This window comes from Phyllobates terribilis, unplaced genomic scaffold, assembly GCF_046119375.1.
Source record: "Phyllobates terribilis strain yellow unplaced genomic scaffold, ASM4611937v1 Scaffold_12__6_contigs__length_324123572, whole genome shotgun sequence".
In the NCBI taxonomy this organism is placed as follows: domain Eukaryota; kingdom Metazoa; phylum Chordata; class Amphibia; order Anura; family Dendrobatidae; genus Phyllobates; species Phyllobates terribilis.
This window is the reverse complement of record NW_027362772.1, coordinates 321,508,229-321,514,440: the sequence shown is the minus strand read 5'-3', so window position 1 is coordinate 321,514,440 and position 6,212 is coordinate 321,508,229. Positions and strand designations below refer to the sequence as shown.

Genomic DNA, 6,212 nt, shown 5'->3' with positions numbered 1-6,212 from the left:
ACTCTTTGTTTGCACCCGTAAAACTTCATTTTAATTTCCGCTGCGGTGCGGGTGTCAAAGGTGTCCTTCAACCGGGCCAGTATTTCTTTTACAGTGCCTTTGTCCCTGCCCGGCCAGGACTTCACCTCTCTCTGGGCTGCACCGATCAGCTGGCCTATGAGGATGCTGACTTTTTGCTCCTCAGACAGGGGGTATACTTTAAACAAACTGCGCAATCTTTCCTCAAAGTCATTCAGGGTGTGCGACTCACCTGAGTACTGGGGCAACCATGCCGCCCCCGGTATGTATGGCATCGATAACGGCATTACAGTGGCAGCGGCCGCGCCAGCGGCTGAACCCTCTTCCATGTTGGGCATCTTCCTCCCCCCTAGTGAACTGCGGCCTACCTTCCTGCTGGTTGAGCCGGCTGTGGTCCCTCGGACGGGAGAGGAGAACTGCTCGGATAGCAGTTCCCGGTGCAGGACCTGGCGTCCCCTTGCGTCTGACGTCAGGGCATACGCTTCCTGGCATGGCAGCCTCCCTCCAGGACCTGACGCTGCGTCAGTGCGTGAGGCGGGGCTTGGGCTTCGCGCGCTTCCAGCGGTTACGCCCCTCTTCTTCCCGCACGGCGACTCGGAAATGACGGGAAATAGCGGCAATTGGCACAAAACTTCACCATGGTATGTGACACAGTTCGTTAAGGCGCACAGTACCTGGTGGCAACGGGCACGAAATCCTGCCGACTACGCCAAAGTTGAAGCACCCCCTGTGCCGTGGCGTACCCGGTGCCGGGCCGGTAGATGCTGGGGGTTGTAGTCACAGTGGCGGTGACCCGGTCCGTGACCCAGGGCGGTCAATCCAAGGGAAATTATATGTATAGGTTTTATTAAATAGTCCGACTACGCCACCTGTGGAATGCGGCTAAAGGGGCCGCCGCTGCGGAACAGTCCTCTGAAGCTGATATTACTGCAGCAGGGATGGTGTGGCTCTCCACAGGAAAAGCTAGCTCCAGGGCAGTGTAGAAGATGTTGCAGGTTGTGCTGGGCGTTGTAGTGCAGTAATAACCACAGAGTCAGTATAGTGCAGTCCCAGGGTCTTTACTGATGACAATTAGGCAAGCCTGGATTGGGGTACTGGCTAGAAGTAAGAGTCCGGTCGGCATAGAAGCAAACATAGAGTCCTCCTTGCCAGGTGAAGTTGTAGGCCTGCCCTTCTCACTATACTCTTTGGCTTTGCTGCTTGTTGCTGTGTTGTAGCCCACGTCCCTGAGTGTAACGTTCCGTTCTCACCCGTATGGCTTGCAGCTCGGGCCTTACTCGTGCGTTGCTCCCTCGTAGCGGTGCTGGTCCCTCTGTGCTGCTGAGCCTCCGGGCGTCTGATGGGGCCAGGAGACCTTCAATCTCCTGCCCTACGGTATCTGCTGCTGGGCCTTCAGTGCACCACAGCCTCGGACTCCGGTGTCCGGTCCTCTGTGTTTCTCTAGCTAGGACGAGCTACCTCAGCTCCAGTCCCTAGCTCTGGTCTCCTCAACATCCTAAACTCAACTCCTGACACTAAGACTAACTAACCCCGCCCCAAGATCCCAGTTGCCAAGGGGAGGGGACTCCCCTTGCTGGTCTGGAGCCAGGAAAGTGTTGCATGTTTAGCATCCCTGACTAGGGGACCCCTACTTGCTTCCAGGCATGGCATTACCTCTTTTGAGGGAGGCAATGCCACTGTGGCAACCGGACACCTGGGGTGCCACACTGCCCCCCCCATATATCCATCCAGGCTTCATATGTCCAGCCTGCCATCTCCCATATATCCATTCAGGCCCCATGTGTCCAGCCTGCCCCACCCCCCATATATCCATCCTGGCCCCCATGTGTCCAGCCAGCATTGTGCAATTCCTCTCTCCCCCTCTCACTCCCCCTCTCTCTCCCTCTCTCTTTCCCTCCTCTCTCTCCCCCTCTTTCTCTCCCTCCTTCTCCCTCTCTCTCTCCTTCTCTCTCTCCCCCTCCCTCTCTCTCCCTCCTTCTCCATCTCTCCCTCTCTCTCTCCTTCTCTCTCTCCCCCTCCCTCTCTCTCCCCCTTCTCTCTCTCTCGCTCTCCTTCTCTCCCCCTCTCTCTCTTCCTTCTCTCTCTCTCCTTGTCTCTCTCTCTCCCTGTCTCTCTCTGTCTCTCTCCCTCTCTCTCTCCATCTCCCTCTCTCCATCTCCCTCTCTCTCTCCTTTCTCTCTCCTTTCTCTCTCTGTAGTATTTAGTGAGTACACTTGCTACTTAATTGTAAGTGCCCTGTGTGTACTTGTTCCAGTCTGCGCTTCTCTGCCTGTCCGTCCAGTCTGAACAGGCTTCTACCCATGTGTGTATACCGGCCGAACCTGCCAGTGCCTGCATACCTTGTTGAGGGTCAGCATCCGTGTGTCTGAGGTCTGCAATGGTGTAAGCACCTGGTTCCGCCCCGCCCGGACTCTCCTCGGATCATGGTACCATCAGTTGTCATGCATCCAAGGTCAATCTGGGAGTGGCACTTAGTCACACCCGTCCAGGCACTCCTCGGTCTGTGGTACCACATGGACCACAATCCATGCTCACATTAAACAGTCTGAGCGCGAGTATAACAATCTCTATATATAGTAGATAACAAAAGATCCACAATAGGTGATGTAACAGCTCACCTCCTCTTATACAAGGAATGATAACAACTCTATATACTGTAGAGAACACAAGATCTGATTCACAATAGCTGAGGTCACAGCTCACTTCCTCCTCCTGTACAATGACTGATAACACCTGTGTATACAGCTTACAACACAAGTAAGCCAAGAGAAATACATTATTGTGTTTACTTATGAATGTATGTGTATTTCTGTAGTGGGTCAAGAAGGAAAGACCAGCATTTGTATAACCCTGATTGTTGTCTTCTCTTGGCTCTGAAGCGATGATGTCTATTACTATACTAATTGCATATTATACTAAAGCCAGCTAGATGTTTATTCACAAGAGCCCCTTGCTATACCAACTATGTAAATTGATTAAAGACTCAAACAATGAGACCTGAGCCCTGTGGAATAATACCCTCCCTAATCCTTGACCAGTGGATGTGTACTTCAAAAGACAATTGAACGATTTAAGGAACATATGCCTGTGTAGCAGGAGATTAGAGACAGAGAATTGAAAGAGACTTTACAAGGAGAATCAAAGATCAGACTCTCTGCGGACCATCAGCTTGGAAGCATGGCTTTATCCAAAGAGACGCAGACACTGCAGAAGGGAGCAGCCTGCGAGCCTCAGATATGGCTCAACTCTATGAACAGAAAAAGAGGAAAAATAAAGCTGGACTCATCGAGTGGATGAGGAGCTCTAATGTAACACTGGTGCAAGACAATGGACAAAGGAAATATGGTGGCCCTCCCTCCAGGTTGGGTTGGAAAAGCTCCTCCACATGGTTCTGAAATTTTTATTGACAATATTCCTCAGGAGATATATGAAGAAGATGCATTGATGCCCCTCTTTCAGTCTGTGGGAAAACTGTATGAGTTTCGCTTAATGATGACGTTCAGTGGCCTAAACCGTGGCTTTGCTTAAGCATTTTATTTCTCAAAACGCATTGCAGATCAGGCCATTGCCCAATTCTGTAGTCATGAAATTCAAGGAGTAAAGATCTTTGTGTGTCGAAGCACCGAGAAGTTTGAGCTGATGTTGGACGGGCTGCTATTGCTTATCGAACAAGCTGCATTAGAGATTTCCTGGGAGAACTGACAACCGGAGTGGATATGGTTTCCCTCTATGCCAGTCCTTTCACCGACATGGCTGTGGTGAAATACAACTCTCAACGACAAGCAGCCCTGGCTCAGAAAAGTTTGTGTGAAGTTTCCCGTACACTCTATGGTTGCTTTTTTACTGTGGACTGGCTCCAGCAATCTATAAAATCTGCAATCTAGCATATTGGCAAAGCCAAATTCTGTTCTCTCTCTGATATCTAACAAACAGGTCATGCTGGAGAAACTTGCACCTACTGCCACTCAGTGTCTTCAGCTCCATTGTGAGAAACTAATGTTTGGGCAGCAAGTTTACCAAATAAAATTCCTGAGATATGGAAATTGTGGATGGCTTTGCTTCTGGTACTGGGTGCTAATACCAAACCATGGCATGCCATAATTCATTGGTTATTCCTGGCTGGTTGGAGACAAGCTCATTCCCACAGAAAAGTGCCAGCAAGCTAAGGAGATGGTGGCCTCTATCATAATGAAGGAGTTTGCTCATTGTCTAGGGGACCGATCACCGCTGCTGTCTACCTTGTGAACATTATGTTGAAGTTTGCAAGGATTAAGAGGTTACATTGGCAAGTCTGGTTTTTATACTAAAGATCCTGAAGTGTTTTTATATATATTTGTTTTATTTATTTGGCCTTATATACAAGTCATGACCCTGCAAAGAATGTTTCTTAACATTTCTTCCAGGAAAATCCATTTTAGCTTAGTTTTTGTATGTTTTATTGTCAGTCCGTAAAAGTGGCATAATACTCTGACAAAATTGTTCATAGATATGGTATTGGTCAGCGACCAACTGTGAATAGGTTTGAACATACAACTGGCATACTATAAATGGAGTATAATATTTGACACGCTCCCAAAAATTCCAGGATTATTGCCGCAGTAATATGGGATCAAGTCTGATGACCACGGTTTTAGGAACCAGCCTTGTAATATGCTATTGGTCAGCGACAAAGTGTGAATAGTTTGGAACAACACACAAGTGCCAGACTTTAAATGGAGTATAATATTTGACATGCTCCCAAACATTTCAGGATTAGTACCGCAGAAATATTTGATACGTCTGACAACCACAGTTTTGGCCACTGGCCTTGTAGTACACTTAGTATTTGTCAGCGACCAAGTGTGAATAGTTTGGAACAACACACAAGTGCCAGACTTTAAATGGAGTATAATATTTGGTACGCTCCCAAAAATTTTAGGATTATTACCCCTGAATATGGGATCACGTCTGATGACCACGGTTTTAGGAAGTGGCCTTATAGATGTGGTAGTGGTCAGAGACTAAGTGTGAATAGGTTCAACAAAACACAGCTGGCTGACTTTAAATGGAGTGTAATATTTGGCACGCTCCACAAAATGTCTGTATTATTACGACAGTAATATGGGATCACATCTGATAATGGAAAAGTTTCTCTGCTTCCACAATACAGAAATGCGAATAAAATCAAAAAGATCTGGCTGTATTCTGCTAACAAGCAAATGGAGTAGTAAAATGGTGTACTGGATTGCAAATAATCAGGATTAAAAAATAGCCCTGATATGTAGGGCTATGGATATCTGTAACAGCAGCAGCAGCAGCAGCAGACAGAAAGTGCAATGGACTCAATTCTGCTGTATACAGTGTCCACAAATCCTGCCTGCCTAACTCCCATCACCAGTAATATATGCAGCTGAATTAGTCCTCAGAAGGACTGTTTGTTCAGATGGATATATATCTTGCTGTGGAATACCTACAGTGGGTACGGAGAGTATTCAGGTCCCTTTAAGTTTTTCACTCTTTGTTTCATTGCAGCCATTTGGTAAATTCTAAAAAGTTCATTTTTTTCTCATTAAAGTCCACTCTGCCCCATCTTGACTGAAAAAAACAGAAATGTAGAAATTTTTGCAGAAAAACTGAAATATCACATGGTCATAAGTATTCAGACCCTTTGCTCAGAATTGAGTAGAAGCCCCCTTTTGAGCTAGTACAGCCATGAGTCTTCTAGGGAATGATGCAACAAGATTATCAGTGGTCATGTATGTCTTCCATTTTCTAATTATTGCTCCCGCAGTTGACTTCTTCACACCAAGCTGCTTGCCTATTGTAGATTCAGTCTTCCCAGCCTGGTGCAGGGCTACAACTTTGTTTCTGGTGTCCTTCAACAGCTCTTTGGTCTTCACCATAGTGGAGTTTGGAGTGTGACTGTTTGAGGTTGTGGACAGGTGTCTTTTATACTGATAACAAGTTCGCACAGGAGCCAGTACTACAGGTAATGAGTGGAGGACAGAGGAGCCAGTGCTACAGGTAATGAGTGGAGGACAGAGGAGCCAGTACTACAGGTAATGAGTGGAGGACAGAGGAGCCAGTACTACAGGTAATGAGTGGAGGACAGAGGAGCCAGTACTACAGGTAATGAGTGGAGGACAGAGGAGCCAGTACTACAGGTAATGAGTGGAGGACAGAGGAGCCAGTACTACAGGTAATGAGCGGAGGAC

The 6,212-nt window shown here is 47.5% G+C and overlaps 1 pseudogene; it reads left to right on the top strand.

Moving 5' to 3' along the window:
* Positions 1-3,254: 3,254 nt before the first annotated feature.
* LOC141171824 (dead end protein homolog 1-like) lies at positions 3,255-4,263 on the top strand (annotated as a pseudogene).
* Positions 4,264-6,212: the final 1,949 nt, after the last annotated feature.